The sequence below is a fragment of the Ambystoma mexicanum genome, chromosome 2p, assembly GCF_040938575.1.
Source record: "Ambystoma mexicanum isolate Mex_15411 chromosome 2p, UKY_AmexF1_1, whole genome shotgun sequence".
Taxonomy (NCBI): domain Eukaryota; kingdom Metazoa; phylum Chordata; class Amphibia; order Caudata; family Ambystomatidae; genus Ambystoma; species Ambystoma mexicanum.
Window position 1 is genome coordinate 1,226,458,693 of NC_090923.1, and position 18,638 is coordinate 1,226,477,330.

General features: G+C 46.3%; 1 long non-coding RNA gene across 1 annotated transcript in view; it reads left to right on the plus strand.

Moving 5' to 3' along the window:
* Positions 1-2,139: 2,139 nt before the first annotated feature.
* Positions 2,140-18,638, plus strand: part of LOC138566025 (uncharacterized) — a 28,389-nt gene continuing 11,890 nt past the window's right edge. The window contains exon 1 of the long non-coding RNA XR_011301793.1: positions 2,140-2,223. This is a non-coding gene — a long non-coding RNA (uncharacterized lncRNA). The remainder of the gene's footprint in view (positions 2,224-18,638) is intronic.

Here is an 18,638-nt window from a genome sequence, read left to right on the forward strand (position 1 = left end):
TACAGTGCAAGCTCTCACACACGTATTCCCGACCTGCTCCCCATGATTACTACTGTCTTCCAAGGCCCAATTCTACCATTAGTTCCTTACTTCCACACTATAGGGCTTCTACCCGTCAACCCACACCCAAACTCTGTTCTCACTCAATAGCACGGGCCGCCAGTAACCTTATCCTCACCATGGCGCACCTCTACCATGGCTCTGCCATCATGCATCTCACACATACGTGCAGTGACTGGACCTCCAGGACCCCACTTACATCAGTCCTCACCTCTGATTCCCTTACCTGCAGATTGGTTATCCAGCTCTTTGCCAAGAAGAATTGGGAGGCAATCACCCGGCAATTCACCTGCCGCTACAATCCTATACAGGATCACGTATCCTCTCTCCTGGTAAGCACCAGCCTTTACCCCTCATATAACTTAGCTCAAGCAGCTTTTTCTAATTCTAACCCTTTTCCTCCTTGCTCTCCCACCTTCCCCACCCGCTCTTCTCTCCTTGGTACTCGGACATCATCATAACATGATTAATGTGAAATTACTATATGTATAAATGTCTAACTATATTTGCCTAAATTGCGCATATGCCTTGTTTTTCAAAATGCCAATTGTCCTGTCACTACCACCACTACTCGCACACCGCCACCTGAATATGCCATGTGATCAAAAATATTGTTTGCTAAATATACAATATGAATGACCTCCTATTGATGCGACGATTTTGTTGCGACGATTTTTTTGTTGTGCACAAATGTCACATCACCATACCCCCACACCATCACAGCCTTGATAAAGAGCACAGTCGAAACGCACGTTGCTCTCCTTTCATCTGCAACTAGCACCTTGCTAGACTTCGGTTTCATGTGTGTAACAGCATTAAAACCTTCACTGGTGATAACAAGTCAGGAGTTTTGCTCCATTATTTCAGAGATTCAAGAACTAACGCCTTAACAGCTATAACTAGAGGTGAACAACTACCCTCCAGCGCCATTAACCAACAAGGTTTGTCAAATTATCCAATATTTTAGCCCTTGGGAACATTGGAGTTTTGGTTCCCAGACAAACCATGAGCCAGGACACAGGCCTCATTTCAGCAACCAATTAACTCTACCAGTTAGCGCAGGGGACCGTTTTGCCTTCAAACTCCAACCAACTGAACCAAGTATAAAATCTCTACTGTAATAAGACCATGGCTAACGGATTTGACTGTAAATCATGGGGGGAATAGACTTTCGAAGTACACTGGGAACGCTTGTAAATTTGACCTGTGAATGGCTCAATGTCTTAACAATTGTAACTTGGAGGAAAAAATATCTCAGATTACTCAAGGGGCCTCATTATGACCCAGGCGCTAAGTGTTTAACGGCGCCGTAAAAGGCTGCGGCGCCGTTAAACACCTAGCGCCTAATTACGAGGTCCCTTTGCGGGACCCGACATTAACGGCTGGTTTTACCAGCCGTTAAAGTAGGGACCCGCAAAGGGACCTTGGTGCTAATTACGGTACTGTAATTTGCGGTACCGTAATTAGCCCCTTCCCCATTCCCATTGAGCCCTATGGGGCAAAAATGGGAAAGGGGAAGGGCCATGGCGGCATGGGGAATTACCGCCCCACCAACCTCGGAATGGGGTGTAATTGCCCATTCCGCCATGGCGGACTCCGGCATGGACCATGGTGCTAATAGCACCATGGTTTAGCGCCGGAGACCTAATGAGGCCCAATGTATTTTTCAAGCCTTCTTAGATGATTTTAGATCAATGCCTAATGCCCATAATATGGCTGAGAAATCAGTAAAACATCCTTTTGATCTAATTATACAAAATAAAAAGAAAGCTCTTAGAAGAGAGCAAAGATCTTTGGTCTTGGTGGAGAACCCTACTTGGTAAGAGTGAAACACTTGAAACAAAGAATCAAAAATTGGCGTAAGAGTTATCGATTTGTTCAATCTCATAATGAAGGTCCCCAGATGCTAGAGATACTAACTAAGAACGATTCGAGAAGTTTGTGTGATTTGATTAACATGAACAAATGCCACAGTAGACAGCAAAGCAACCCCATTGCAGATAGATTCATACGGTACTACTATTAGCCTCTCGTAGTTCTTTACCTTGATTTTACTTTAGTTTGATTTATAACTCAACTGGGCCGCGGCGGGTGACTGTCCACTTCCTAGCATCATTGGGTGGGGATTGTCTCCTGTAATCTGTCCCTCAACTACTACACAAGGTATGTTGGGCCTAACTGCAATGTTACTAGATACCAGATCCTTGTCAGCTCATGTTGCACCTGTTAATCTTTTGGAAAACCGTGCATCAGATGTTCTTTGCCTGACCGAGACATGGTTAACTGAGTCATCCGCACCAGTGCTGGTTCAGGCCTGGTCCTGCAATTATATAATTATACATCTTGACCGATTGTCACCGCATCAGGGGGCTGCGTGGCAATGATTTTCAAATCTAAATTTGCAGTCTCCCAGATTCCACTTAGCCATACAGTTGCTATGGAAGCACTATTGCTGCGATGCGCCATTTCGGTGTCCTACACGTGTCACTTTCTGATCGTTTACCAACCCCCCTGGGTCGCACGTCTGCTTTCTTTACCCCTTCCTGGATCTTCTGGCTGAGATTCAGATAAAGTTTGCTCATTTAGTCGTTCCTGGCTATTTTAATATTCAATTTAACGAGCTTCGTGCACCTATTTTAAATTCATTTTTTGTTGGCTTCCATCATTTCGTGATGGAACCCACTCATGAGTAGGGGAACAAGCTGGATCTCGTGTTGGCCAACAAGTCAGAGTTATCCATTTTCCACACAGAACCAGTTCTGTGGTCTGACCACTACCAAATGACCTTTTTCATAAAACTTCCAGGTCCCCCCTCCAAGAGTATTCCCCCCCTAGAGCTTTGAGCCATTACTTTCACTTGGCAGACCTTAAAGAACTGGTTGCCCTAGTTCAGTGGTCTTCAAACTTTTTTGTCCTGGGCCCCCCTGTGCAAAATTTGGGCCAGCCGGGCCCCGCCAAAAATTCCAAATGGACTGTATGTACAAATGGCTATGAACTATTGTGCGTCGTCACTGCACCCTATTCCCAGTATAGTCCCTGGGCTCCCCCACCTGCTCCATCACAGTCGCTGGGCTCCCTCATCCCACTCATACCCAGTCCCTGGGCTCTCCCCACCCCATCACAGACCCTGGGCTCTCCCCACTCTGCTCCCACCACTATCCCAGTGCTCCTGCCCATCCTGCTCCCACCATAAAAATGCCATAGCGACTGAGCGCTGCGAGGGAGCCCGAGCCAATCAATGGGGGTTTGTGGGGGGTTTTCCACCCATGAATTCTTTTACAAATAATGGGTTAACATGTTGTATTGTAGAGCATACTGGGTAAAAAGTCAAACAGTTTGCAATTAGAGCTGGGGGGCCAAGGGGGAAAGCATGGTATTTTTGACTGGAAATCTATGATAGATATCCAGTAAAAAATATACCATCCCCATCCCCTGGGCTCCACAGCGCCTCAGAAGGAGAGCTGATTTTGGCAGGTGCGTAGGGGGATTGTGCAACATTTTTAAAATGCCTTTGTTGTACAACCCTCCTACAACCCTCTACCTCCCACCTGCGAAAATCAGCTCAAAGGACCAACACACACACACACACACACACACACACGCACACGCGCATCCATACACATATTTAAATAAAAAATAAATGAACATAAACGTACCTTCTGCAGGGGCCTGCGCGTGGGTGCTGAAATGCCCCGCTCCAGGTTGCTCTGTCCATAAGTGCGAGGAGGCGCAGGAGCTCCCCCTCGCAAATACAGACACCCAGTGCCCCAGCCAACATTTCCAATGAGCTATGCAAGGCTGGCGAACCAAAAAGCCCCCAGCGTTGCATGGCTCAGTGAGCATGTGTGGCTGGGGAACTGAACTGTCAAAGGGAAATAGCGTTTCCCTTTGACAGTTAGCCAGCCAAGGAGCACTCCCTCAGCTGGAAAAAGCAGCTGAGGGAGTCCTCAGTGTTTCACTTGGCTGGCTCCTCGGCTCCTCCATAATGGGCGAGGGGGCCACTGAGTGGATGCCCCCTCGCCCATTATTGATGAGCTGCCAGGCTCGGACTGGCTATAGGGCAATAGGGCGATGTCCAGACAAAAAAAAAATGCAAAATGCTAGTGTAGGCCAGTCAAAATGGGGCATTTTTTTGGCCAATATTTGCCAGTTTGATGAGTTACTTCACTATGCAGCCAGTAGTTTTGACCAATGTTGCTGAATAAATATTCTTTAAATATCACAATGTGCTTACATTTTCACTAAAAACACCCCCTTGGTTACTATCAAACAGACTGTGACTAAAGGAATTAATATCCATTTGCAACTGCGGGACACTTTTTCATTGGTGCCTGAGACAGTTTTATGGCCCAGTCCAACCATGTGAACTGCCCCAGCCCATTTCCTCCAATGTAAAAGAAAAAAAAAGTGTTTAATTGTTTGGTTACATTTCATGCTAGGCTCTCGCGCCCCGCGCACCCCACAGTTTGATGACCTCTGCCCTAGTTAGTACCAAGTGCAGTTCATCTCATAATGTAGATCTCTCTTTTGTCTCACTCGTTAGAAGTGGCAGCAGACATGGTGGCCCCCCTTAGGCAGATTCAACTGCGGAGGAGACCTTCCAAGCCATGGTATTTGGACCAACTCAAGGTAGGCCACCTGGAGCTTATTCAAGTTGAGTGTAGGTGGCGCTGTACGTATGGCGCTATGGAACGAGCATGCTATAGGCAATTTGCCACTGGCTGCTATGCTGCTGTCTTTGAAGCCAAAAGGTACAGAAAAACGATAAACCCTTAGTAAGCCTAGGAAGCTATTCACAGTGGTTAGGTGGCTGTCTTCAGCCGCCAATCTCACTACTTCTGTCACCCCATCACAGGAGTTTTTTTGTCACTAATATCAAAACCAATCGTTCTAATATCTCGCTGGCTACTCAGATCACTGCGCCAGCTAGTACAGCCCCAGCCGCTGCCCTTGCTATATGTCTTCCCATATGGTCATCATTCCCTCTTTTTCCAGAGACGTTGATCAGCACGTCAATAAATCAACTGAAACTGGCAGCCCCCTGGGATCCGGTGCCTTTACCTGTGCTGAAAGATAGATCTAGTGGGTTACTGTCTGAGATTACCCAGGCCATTGATATTGATTGATATTGATATTTTATTTCTATCGCGCTCATACACAAGTGTTTCAGAGCGCGACAAGGCAAGGGAAGGGGAACAGGGGAGAACAAAAACAACGATCTTACTAGGCCCAGTGACATTGAGAACGTGCAGGTACAGGGTAGAGGGAGAAGGGAGAGAAGTGCATGGAAGGTGGAACAAAAGGAGAGTGCGGAGCTAGAAGGAAAAACAAAAATAATAATACAATAATAAATAAAAAGGCAACAAACAATGGGAGTGCAGCCAGCAAGTGGCAAGTGCTGGGTTTATGGCAGCAGGCCATGTAGGTCTGAAAGTGCAGGAAGAAAAGGGGAGGGCTGTATGGGTACAGATACAGACCCCAGTGCAGGGGGTGGGCCGGAGGCAGTGCGTGAGGGTGGCAAGATGAGCAGGTACCTGGGCCCGGAGGACAGAGGGTGGCCGGGTGCATGGTGCCGAGGGAGAGTAGAATCAACAGGGGGGAAGGGAGGAGAAGGCAGAAGCAAAGAGGAAGGATTTGAGGTGCTTCCGGACCCGGAGATGGTTCTCCTCAAGTTTTAGAGTGGCAGGGAGGCTGTTCCAGAGGGAGGTCCCAGCCGAAGACAGAGATCTACCCGCAGCTTGTTTCTTTGAGAAACGACTGACCCTGAGGGAGTTGGAGGTAGAGGAGCGGAGTGCTCGAGATGGGAGGTATTTGCGGAGGGATAGCTGCTGGGGGTCACGTAACATTAATGTATCCTGACAGTTAAGTGACATCCCTAGGGAGCTGAAGCAATCCATTGTCATTCCACTTTTAAAGAATCCCACCCTGGACCCTTCACTTCCCTCAAACTCTCGCCCTATCTCCTTGCTGCCTTTCTTTATGGAGCTCTTAGGGGCCTTGATCTCACCACTTCTTTCATCTTTTCTGGAAACCTCAGGATTCTTTGACCCCTTCCAGTCAGGATTCCGGCCAGGCCGGGGCACAGAGAGTGCCCTTGTATCAGTTCTGGACGACATGGCCAGGCTGGTCGACGCGGACGGAATGGGCCCCCTGATTTTGCTGGACTTCGAGACATTTGATACAGCTGACCGGCCCATGCCGGCATCTCCTGCCCGGTGTTGGCTTGGTTCATCTCGTTCCTGACAGAGAGGGGCCAACTACTGTCACTTCCCCCTCACTGACATGCTCTCTTTCCTGTGGTGTCCCTCAGGGCTCCTCCATGTCTCCTACACTTTTTAACATCTATATTCAGCCAATTGTGTGTCTCATCTGCTCCTTCGGCATCAGATGCTATTCATATGCCGACAACACTCAGATCCTGATCCGGTTAGATCTTGATCAGGCTGAGATATCGTCCTGCCTTTCTCGATGTCCAGCAGCCGTGGGAGATTGGATGAACCACAACTGGCTGAAGCTCAATGGAGAAGAGACAGAGGTTCTGTTGGTGGGTGCCTCCCCTTCAAGCCGCCATTCCATCTCTCTGGGTGTCTTCTTTTTGGCCGCCTTCACTTGGGTGTCTCCCCACCCCAGTCACAATTGTGAAAAATGTTGGGGTAATGGTCTCCTCCACTCTCTCCATGGATCACCAGGTCTCAGCTGTCTGTAAGGCGGGGCATTTCCATTTGAAGATCTTGCCGAAAGTGCTCCCCCTTATACCACCTCAACTGCGGGCCCCAGTCGTGGCAACCCTTGTCCTTAGTCGCCTGCACTACTGTAATGTGCTATACCTCACCCAACCCAAAGGTTTAGACCAGCAACTGCAGCGCCTTCAAAATCTTGCAGCACGAGTCGCTATCGTGTCCCGTTTTGGAGCTCATATCACTCCAGTCCCACGGTCACTACATGGGCTACCGGTGGCTCAATGCATTTATTTAAAATCTCACCATGTACTCCATGGTCACAGGGCTGAATACCTCTGGTACAAATTTGTCCGCTACCTTCCAAATCGCAAGCTTCGTTCATGGTCTGCCAGCCTGCTTCCCGTGCCCACTTTTCGACGTACCAGAGTGGGTGGCCGGGCTTTTTCTGTTGCTTCGGTCCAACTCTGGAACGCCTTACCCCCATCACTAAGAAATGTTACCATTCACCTGGAATTTAGGGGCTCGATGAAGACCTTTCTTTTCTAGCCTGCTGTGAATCCCCCGCCCTGTGATATTCTAGCTCCAAGATACCTCCGGGTGAAAGTGCGCTTTATAAGTATTGTTAACATAACAGAGGGAGGTTGGGTGAGTGTATAGGAGAACTCCACATGAGAAATACTGCTCCTCCTGGAAGACTCTAGGTGGGAAGTGTGCGAAACCTGAAGGTGTCTCACCCGCTAGTCCCCGGGGGTTTCTGTCATCCAGGTGGCCAGGAAACGGCTATCGCTTTTGGATCCAGTTCCTGAGGGTGGACCAGTGCGGGAGGATCACTTGGGTGAGGGGTCTTCGCGGAGTGGGACACCGGATGGCGAGACGCGGTATTCTCTTCTCTGTAACACCTTTTCCCCCATCCTACCAGGTAGGATATTTAAGAACTCACCCCCACCCTTCACAACACAAACACTTTCTCATGGACAGCTCGCTATGAGAGAAAACGGACTAACACCCGAGCCGTATACCTGACATGTCCCAATACAATGGTCAGGGAGGGACAGGCCATTACTGACCATCACATACACCTGACTTCCATTACACTTCCCGACACGGATAAAAGGCGCAGCACAAGAGCACACTCTGAGCAAGGCAAAGCACACGAGAAAGCAGCAGTTGCAAGATGGCAGTTTACCATGAGGAGAAAGACAGCAAACCAGAAGGGGATCGCAAGGAGGGGAAGTGAGCTTGGCCTTTTCAAAGAAGAACCATTACTTTCACAAATCCTTGAGAAAAGAAAGCGTAAGACCAGGAAACCAGGCTGAAGAGTCCTGCATTGTGTGTCGGGGGTGCCCGGGGTCCTCCTGCATCGATAATCAAGGCGGGGAGAATCGCTTGCCACTGTGGTACTGTCCATGATTCCTACAACAAGTGAGTTGGGGAGACTGATACCAGACCGGTCTGTGTTGAAGCCAAGGTTGCAGGCGCTAGCATTGTATGGGCTGAAGCAAACAATATATGAAATGTATGTGAAATGTATGTGATAACCAACACAAGTAAAAAGTGAACAACAGATGAGTGATTGAACTTTGAAACCAAGATACGATACCCTTGACAGAGTGGTCCAGCACCGCATGCATGCTCATTGGAAGGGCTCTGTAAGGTATCCAACTGAGAGTTGAGAAAGGTGAAAGAGTGGGAAAGAATTGTACATCGAAGTGATCCTGCGACGGGTCAAGCAAAATCCTGTGCACAAACGAAAGTCTTCAATGTTGATACTGCCAAGAAAGTAATTGAGAAAATAGAGAAAGTTGGTCCGAGCCCGAACGAGGGAGATCAATTCAATAAGTTGATGACAAAATAGATAAATTTGGTCTTAACTGAACGAGGGAGATCAATTGAAAGCTTTTGGGATAAAGCAAGTTTGTGTTACAGTGAATTAAATTGGTCCGAGCTCGGCAGAGAGAGACTAATTGAACATTGCGTTAAAACAGATCTGAGCCCAGCTGAAGGGGGATCCGGGGTGGATAGTGAATCGCGCGAGAAAATGGACACATGAAAATCCTACGAAGTTTGTATTAACCGGGATCTGAGCTGGCTAAGGGGGATCTGAGGTGAATAGTGAACCACCTGAGAAATTGAGTATGTGTGAAATCCTGAGAGGAAAATAACTTGTGGTTTGTTTGTTGCATCAGGCCCTCTGCAAGAAGAGACTTTGGAAGACAAAGAGACTTGGGCACAACAGGACCTGCTGATGCTAATGTTTGAACTGCACCCTCATGCTAGAGAAGCCAGGCACTGCTCTAAGCTAGAGTGTGCCGCCTTATCCTGTGCTGGAAATGTGGGGAAGGGAGACCAACTGCCTGAACATCCTGAAATATTATTTCTTGAACACTTTCTTTTACATAACATTGTTTCCCACACTATTTGTATTTAAGGATTAGCAATAGTTTTATTAGTATAGGCCTTTTATTTTGACAAGACACCACTAAGACTGTGTTATTATTATTTGGTGGTCGAAGCTTGCTCCCATCTGTAGATTTAGGATTAGGTAGACATTTTTCAAATCCTTGAACTGTGGTCACTTGTGTCTGTCTTACTGTTGATACCATGCCTTCCTCACAGAAGTAACTATGCCCCTGGAACCAGTGGTTGAAGTACATGAAAAGAAGTAGAGGAACACTGTTCTCTGCCAGCCTGCCATGCTCCCCACAAACCCCATTGCCATGTCCCTTTCCACGCATAATACAAACCCCCAAACAAATGCACTTGCTGTTTTAAGGGAACGTTCAGTGCATTGCACTGAATTGCAAGTCTCAACTGCTTCCTACACTGTCATTTTAAAACAAAAATATTCTGAAATGGTTTCTTTATAAAATAAAAGTATAGGAATAGTACAAGTTAATTAAAAAAAAGTAGAGGAGTACTGCTCCCAACCGCTCCCACTCACTTCGACCACTGCCTGGAACTGATTGAGCTAATGATCAATAAATGTTCTAATTGCAGGGCTGCGGAGCCAAGCGGTCTGTCTAATGTTAATCTTAAAGATAGCTTGTCCATGTCGTCCATGGTTTTGTTTATCTTACTTTCATCACTGGGGATGGGAAGAGAACTTCCGGCTTCATTGCACAGTGCCATTGTTGTACCTATCTACAAGAAGGGAGATGGGACTAGTCCTAGTAACTATCATCCTATCTCCCATCTTGACAGTGAGAATACAATCTTTGCAGGCCTGGTACTGCAGTATTTGGAGAACTGGGCAATAGAATCTGGCAGACTGCAGAAATGTCAGACCGGTTTTCGCAGGGGGTTGGGGACAGAGGTAACGGTCTTGTGGGAGGCTGGTTAAGAGAAGAATCATTAAGGCCAGGAAAAATGCCAGTTTATATGGCCGCTGTTGAATTCATGCAGGCATTCAATTGTGACTAACACAATTTACTATGGCATAAGTTGAATGATTGGCTGATGCCTGGCATGTTCCTTTCGATCTTGGTCAGTCTGCATGAGCAAATATTGCTACAAGTGAGGTTGAGTGGGTATGGTGCCCTGACAGAGTGTTTTTTGGTAAGGAGGGCTCTCCGTCAGGGCTGTGCTTTAGCTCCATGCCTATTTAACCTCTATGTGTCTGATCTGGGTGAATTTTTGGCCAAGTCTTCCTTTGCACCAACAAGGATGTCTTTGGCAACTATTCCGTATTTAACTTAAGCAGATGATGTCATCCTTATAGCTAGGACCCAGGTGGGCCTACAAAGACAAATGAATGACGTCGGAGAATACTCAATGTTAAATGAACTCTGCATCAATGGTAAAAAAAACAATGTCATCAGGTTTACAAGTAACAACAAAAGCAAAATGGGGTATAGTTGGTCAGTGGGAGAGCAAAACCTATTCCCTACACAAACCCTAACCTATCTAGTTTTTTATATGGATGCAGTTGATAACATGGGCATTCTCAGGATGCTCTTAATGGCCAAAGCCTCTCAAGCGGTGTCACTGATGAAGAAAATCCGATCTCGATTCTGCAGATTTTCCTTACGCCCTCTGTTGATGTTCTTTCTACAGGACAAAGGTGGTGTCTCTGTTGATGTTCTTTCTACAGGACCAAGGTGGTGCCTGGTCTATTATATGGCAGAAATTAACATGGCTTAAGATCACAAGAATATAATAAGATTGAATTGCGGATTCTGAATCGAGCTTTGAGCCTGCCGGATTGTGCGCCCATTGAGGCGCTAAGGTTTGAGTCAGGTTTAACCTCAGTGGGTTGCCTGCTGGAATGGATGCTTCTCTCGCTGTATAGAAAGTTACTGATCAATGGTACTACCTATAAGAAGCTCTGACTTGTTCCACCCTGAGTGCTGTGAACACCTTTAGGGAAAGAGGAGAACGAGCTCTGAGTGCTATAGAGACGGCCACGAAAGACTTAATAGACCATCCGTATAGGGTAAAGAAGAACCTGTTTAGAAATGATTGGATCAATACTACAGCAAAGATGAGAGAGTATAAACTCTAAAATAGCTTGTCACCATTTGATAAATTTTGGGGTACAATTCCCAAATAGCTGAAAGAATTTCCTAACAGCTACTGGGCCAAATTCGAAGATTCAGGCTCAACCTGTTGGCGACCAGTGAAATGTGTAATATTCAAGCGTGAAAGGGAAAATGTTTGTGTACTCTGTTACAGCAGGGGTGTAGTTCAGAATAAAAACCATATTGTCATAAATTACCCTGCTTTAAAAACCATCAGAACCCAATGACTTGGTTGCTTCATTCATAACTAAGGAATTGGTGGATATGGGGGTCCTTCTTTATAAGAATAGTGAGTGGTGAGGAAACCACCATTGCTGTTATAACAATCTTGTCTGAAGCAGGTTTGGTTAAGTTAAGATGGTAATGTGCTAAATGCTTACCGACCCTGTCGAGAAATTAGGTATTGTAAACTGTAATTCATAATAAGGCGCAAATAGATATGATGAAACTGTGCTAATATTTTGTAAGGATTGGAATTTCTTTTTTAAATATCCTTTTGTTTTTGGTGCTTTTTCTTTTAAAAACTTGGTGTATTTTTGTGAATGTAAATTATAAGTGTTTTGTTTGTAATATGTATAAAGTTCATCAAGCACAACCAAAATCACAATGCAAAAAAATAGGGATCCATTGTAAATGCTGCCTGCTATGCTTGGATGGCAGGCAGCATTTACAATTTCAATTAAATGCTGTTTGACATGCTCACATCTCAGACAGCGTTTAATTGTAATTGTGCGCGCTGCTTGCCATGCAAGCATGGCATGAAGCTCTCACAATTAAAGGAAACACTGCCTGGCATGCAAGCATGCCAGGCAGCATTTACTCACTTTGCACGCTGCTTTTTGCATTCTGCAGTGCAAATGACAATTTCAGCGGCAGGGACCTGTGCATGACAAAATGCATGCCTACAGGTCCCCACCACCGAATTTACGGGGAACTCCAAAATGATCGCCAGTGTGCATGCTGAGGCAATTACAGGTGCATTAGAGGTGAAATGGATAGTACTGTGCATGCAGAGTATTAATATGTGCATTATAAATAGGTGCACTCTATATACAGTGAGGCAGTTACATTGTTCACATAACCTTCATTTTAACTTCCATTTGGTAAGTGTTACACTAGGAGGCTGAACAATAAGCACTTCTTAACGCACACATAAATCACTGTATCAGACCTCTGCCATTAGGTACCACTCCCTGCCCTTTCTACAGAAGCCACGTCAGCCTGAAATAAGCTTGAAGAGGTAGAATCCAAGTTTTGAAACATATGTAGTGGTAGGTAGAGAAGATATACTGACAAGCAGAACTATGTCGTTATTTGGGGATTGGAGGAACCAATCGCCACCTCACACTCTGGATGGATATGGAGGTATGGGTGCTACCTGAGGGGATTCACATCCACCTAAGGAAAACCCTAAGTAGGGGGGAAAACTTAGAAGTCCATTGCAGATACTACTGGAAGCCTGGGATTGATCAGCAGTGAGGCAGTTGCTGAAGTAGGTTTTGGATAGACTCAGCAAAGAATACAGCCAAGAACCCAATGAGGCAAGTACTCCACCGGGGAGGCATAAAGAAAAAGGCAAGCGGGGCCAAGGAAGAGAGAGCCTAGCAGAAGGCTGAGTTCAGAGAACTCGAGGAGCGCCAAAAAAACAGAAAGAGTTGCCATGCATGGCTTACCTTTTTGGCTGTTCTTTTATTTCCATAGTGTTTCTTCCATCTTGGCGCAGACACGTCATCACATCACCTTGGTGACAGCAATGTACAAGTTGTCCACTCCCTCTTGGAATGAATCAGTGTAGCTGCGAACTTTGCCTTAGAGGCCAGGTTGCAGTACGATGGCAGTTATTACTGACATCTGCAAGCAAATGGAGAGCAAGTAATATGTTAAGTGCCTGCGATAAAGAGCCTCCCAATTTGGGAGTTCAAATATCGTGCATCCTCTTAAGTAAGGCATCAACTATTGTATGCAGAGAACCAGAGTTTAGAGAAAGTGATCAGCATTGCACAATCTATTACACATACTAATGTTGTATGAAGAAGATGAATCGTACCAAGTCCATGGTTACGGAGTGCAAATGTTAGGTATGCTATGTGTAGAATGGATTTGTGATCAAAAAAGTGAAAGTAATAAGTACAAAGTTGACCATGGTTCAGGGGCGGTCACTGGGAATTGAAAGTGAAGCCTTAACCCATAAGAAGAAGCAAGTAGATCCTACTGATGGGGAAGAGCATACAGAGTGCCAATCTCTATGCACAGGCTGCAACCACCCTGCCTGAAGACTTTTTGTATGCGCATCAATGTGCATGCATCCCAAACAGAATTTCAAGATGGTGGACTGGCTTCTTGTAGGCTCGGCCCATGTAATGAGAAGCCCCATTGTTTTTCGATCCTTGCCACCTGAAGTACAAATTGACAGGTTTTACCCAATTGCATGCAAAGAGTAATAATGGCAGTTAATGGAGACCTGATATGGGTTCATAGCACTTAGAAGCATGCAGGCTTAATGTGCTGTTGTGGATGTTAAAGGTAGAGGGAGGAGCGGCAAGGTGTGGCGAGTTGGAGGTGCAGCAAGAGCTGAATATACAGGAGAAGGTGGTGGTGCAAATAGAGTTAAAGGGGCAGGGACAGGTGGAGGGAGCCGGAGGGGCAGACCTAAGAGGAAAAGCAGAAAGAACTGGAGGTGCAGAAAGAGGCAGAGGTGTAGAGAACAGTTATGGTATTGGTGGAAGAGGAGAAAGTGCAGAACAGGTTGGAAGAGGAGAACATCAAGGAGAAGGAGAGAGTACAATAGAGGTTGCCAGAGAAGAACATCAAGAAGGAGGGGAGAGTGCAAGAGAAGTTGGAGAAAAAGAGCATCAAGAAGCAGGGGGGACACAACAGAGGCTGGAGAACTGATATTTATCAGAGGGAGTGAAAAGTGGGGAAAAGGAGGAGGTGAGCAAAGTGAGTGAGAAATAGAGAATCTGAACACCGGAGAAGAGGAGGTAAAAGAACTGGTAAGGAAGTCATGTTCATAGTTGGAAGAGGGGAGGAGGAGCTGAAAATACAAGTAGATGGTGGGAAGCTCCTTGGAGGTGCAAAGTCAGTAAAACAACGCCAGTCTATACGTTGTCTGGAAGATGTGGGAGGAGTAAACAAGTGTTTGGTGGAACAAAGGAGATAAGCCAACATATAGCTGTGGGTCTCAACTGAGACTTAGAGAGAGGCTCCCAGACACAAGGGGGCTCTGTTCGGTGAGGAGGAAAGTGAGGCCAGCTTGGGTAATAGAATCAGGCCCCTGAGACAAGGAAGTAATGTACAATCTGGCAAGATACCTGAAGGCACTCCTGGCCTACCTCACCTCTGAAAGACTAGATAGACCTTACTGAGGCAAAGTTTGGCACTTCAACAGGAGTGTCTGTTCTACCTGAGGGACTTTACCCAATCCATGGCAACAGACGGAAACCCACCGGGTTTGTTAGGCGCTGTGACAAATATGGAGGTTTGGTCCCTTCTTCCATGGGGGGAGCCATCCCATTTGATGCTAAGGAGGTGAGCCCGCTAAGCAAAACCCTTCCTAGGGGTTTGGCAAAGCGGGACCTCACTGGGAGTGACTCTCCTCAAGGGTATAAGGACTCCCATTCCCATGGGGAACTCTCTATACCCAAGGCATTATATGCATACATTGGAATCCAAGAAACTGATGTTGCTTTCAGCTGTGGGACCCAAAATAAGACTAAAAGTGCCTTTGGATGTTTGGCTCAAGACAATGCTGGTCTCTCCATGGGCTTGAAAGCTGAACGTAAACAACACCCCGCTTTTTGGTCACAAAGCGAGAAAAAGGCACAACCAGCCTTGAATGGAGGAGTAGAAGCAATACGCAGAGGTTAGCCTCCGACTTCAGCATGCCACTGAGGGGTAGAGCCGTGCTGCACACTGGTGCCGGCTGTGGCACAGAGAGAGGCAGGAGAAGGAGTGAAATGCCACTGACCCGGCACCAAGCCATGCAGAGTCGGTGAGGCCAAGGCCGAGCAGGGCCGGCCTTATCTGGAGGTGCGACCACACAGAGTATGTGGTTGCCCCAATGCCTAAGAAGTAACACTGAATGCAGACCGCGAGGGCGGAACGCTCGCTATGAAGATCATAGAAATGCTGAGACGAGCGGAACACAAAGCGCGCTCATGTCCAGGCGGGAACGCCACAACGCTGTGGAGAACACCACCATTACTGAGCAGACGCCACCTAACTGGAGCAAACCCTGCGACATAGAAGGTACCCGGGTTGTTGATATTGAAGGGGGCAGAGAGACCAGAGAGCAAAAGGGGAAGAAGGAAGGATTACCCTCCTAACCCCATATAAGGGACATAAAGGCCCAGAGGGAGAGAAAGTGCTGAAGAATCCAGAATATTGTAATCCGCCAAACAGCTCACAGAAACTACAGATAGGCATATCGAAAGAGGGGTTTCCAATACCTCTGGGAGACAAGTGAGACATTGGGACAGAGAAAACCAAGTGAGCTAGAGGAGCAAAATAAGACAAGTGAAGAACAAATTCAAGGGGAACACAGAAACAACCAAGACTTGAGCCTAGTGGGGACAAACCCACCCAAATGATTGAGAGGGATTAAGGAGGTATCCCTCCACCTATGACAACTTGGACAATTGATCTTTTCAGGAACTTGAGACTTTATTTTGTAAACTTGAGAAACTTTTGGGTCTTTGACAAAATGGACAAGAACTGTTAAACAAGGGAGAACTGTTTTCATTGGCTCCAAAACCAGGAGGGATTCTTGGAAGCCTTGAAAGAGATCGGTGTGAACAACTCTGAAGGCAGAACACTCTGTCTAGTTTTCTTTTATATTTTTTCTAAGTGGTAGGGTCAATTTAGTGGATAGGTTTGGACAGAGGACCCATTTATTGACGGACACTTTAGTATAGTTCATTAGGAAAGGAACTCGATGATTTTTAGCAATAGGGCTACAAAGATGTTTTCTTTTAAGTTAAATAAAACCCTTTGATAACATATCCTCTGGTCTGAGTCCTTTTTCTGGCTTGCCACAGTGCCCATTATGCGCTATTACAGAAGTATCAGTAGTGGTCTAGTTTATTGCATTATGGTCCTAAAAGGGTAGCGTCTAAAACCGTTGCAGGAGAATATTGCTTTGCATCGCAACAGTTCAGTTAGCCTGTAACAAGACATTGTCCAATTCCAGCTTTTCCTTTCGTCATCAGTAAGTCTTTCCACATTCCAGTTCTACCCCAGAATTGTATGCATTGTTGTTATTTGTTTTCCCTTACTTGGTCCCTGCCTGTGTTCTAACTCCAGTTTCCAAGGATTGACCTTGTGGATCCTTTCATCTGTCACCAGTCAGAAGGCCACCATATTCCCTGACATTTTTTGAAGATCAAGCAGGGCTTGAAGCTCACAAAGAATAACATTGGTGGTTTTCTTCTGCAGAGGGTTTCCCCCAAAAACTAGACATAGGGCCTCATCAAGAGTTTGGTGGTAATTTGGCAGTAAATCCATTGAATTACTGCCAAACATATCTTTACCACCACTTGGTCTGGATCTTTACCACAGGATTACAAGTGGTATTAGGGTGGTGTTAATCCCAATTTTTGGAGTCCTTTAGGCTCCATGGGGATGTTGGCAGAATTACTGCACTCGGTAACTGGTAATTCCACTGTGGTCATTCTGCCAAATCTTTACCTTAAGTGATGGCTTTACATAAGGCATGATGCTGGAGGAAAATCCTCAACTTCAAGGACAAACTTGTATTTCAGCACTGCAGGAAAAATTGTGGTAATAACATTACTGCCAAAAAAAGTGTTGGTAATCGAATTACCGCACGTTTTTCCCACGCCACCAAACTTGCAATGAGGTCTTAGTCAGGTGGGGAAGCCTTTCAGTTGCCTGATTATCGGTTAGGTGGCAGGCCGGCTTCTTTCAGGGCTGGGTCCTACTTCACATGGAGACATTGCTCGAGATCTCTGATGAGACCAGACCCTAGCAGTGATGACGGGGACAAGGATGTCCTGCGGCCAAGCAGAGTTATGCCTGAAGTATTCTGGGTTACACCGTACAGAGACCCAGTAAGACCTATTTGTGAAAAATGTTCTGAAGCAAGAAGACTATTCTTTGGATTACTGTTCCGAACTCTACATTATTGGTGTCCGATTTCTGTACACAGCCCAATTCTTTTTATCTCAATCTATGAGTTGCATCCTATGAGTAGTCCATGTGCTTTTGCCACAGAACACTTAACTTCGTTTTGTGAATTTCATACAGTCCTCCTTGAAAGGTAGTGCCCAGTAAGTCTATTGCATTTGCCTATCCAAATGTACCTATCCAACATGATGTTTGATTCAATTATAACGATAATGTGATAAATCAAGGGAATTCGTCCCTTCTCCCCAAGGGAGAGCCCCTTCCTGTGAGGCTAGGGAGGTGAGCCCACTCCGCAATACCCTCCCTAGTGGGTAAGCAAGTGGCACCTCAACGGGAGAGACTACCCCTTTGGGGACAAGGACTCCAATTCCGTGAGTAACTCTCTCAGGCCGCACATATTGTTGCCTACATGAAATGTTTTGATATACCAAATATGGTGAGTTATGACCAGGACGAAGAAACCACAATAACAGAGTATCGGTACTGGGACGAAGAAACACATAATAGTTATGATACTCTTATGGAAGCAGATATTATGTCTCTCTAAATCAGAAGGTTTCATCAACTGAGACAAGTGCTTAGATAAAGCTGCACTCGGAGAGCGAGATGCGAGAGAACGAGATGAAAGATAAAGAGAGAACCACTGATGCAAGATGAGGGAGGCCCCACACTGCGTCCATCCTGACAGAAAAGGAAATAAGGAAGCCTGTGAGCTTCAAACTTGCCCAGCATCACAGAGCATTATGCGATAGTTATAGCTTACCCAAAACCTGAGAGGGTGGAAGGGCAGGAGCCAAATAGAAGGTGGTATCTAGACCACGAAAGGAAGTCTGTGGTGGACTGTGGCTCCAAAGATCGCTTATTGCCGACCAGAGAAGGCTGCTGGGTGCCCAGTCACAAAATCAATGACTGGGACACCATGAAGAAAGGGGAAAGCACAAGGGCAGGAGCCCAATAAGAAGTGGTGTTGGGTACATGATAGGAGACCATGGTGGATCACAGGTCCAAACAACTTCGCCAATACTATCAACAGGAGAAGCATGTGGTTTGTCCGCTCATGCAAGAATGGACCAGGGCACAGCAATGGAGACACAGGAGGCTCAACAAGTGAGACGCCAGGTACAAAAATGCGTTGGCAAACCGTGATCAAAGAAAGGGTGTTCGAGGAAGAACACTCCTGAAAATGTTCTCCTGTCAAAGCAAAGGTAACCGGGAGAACGGGAAGCCAAGGAGGACC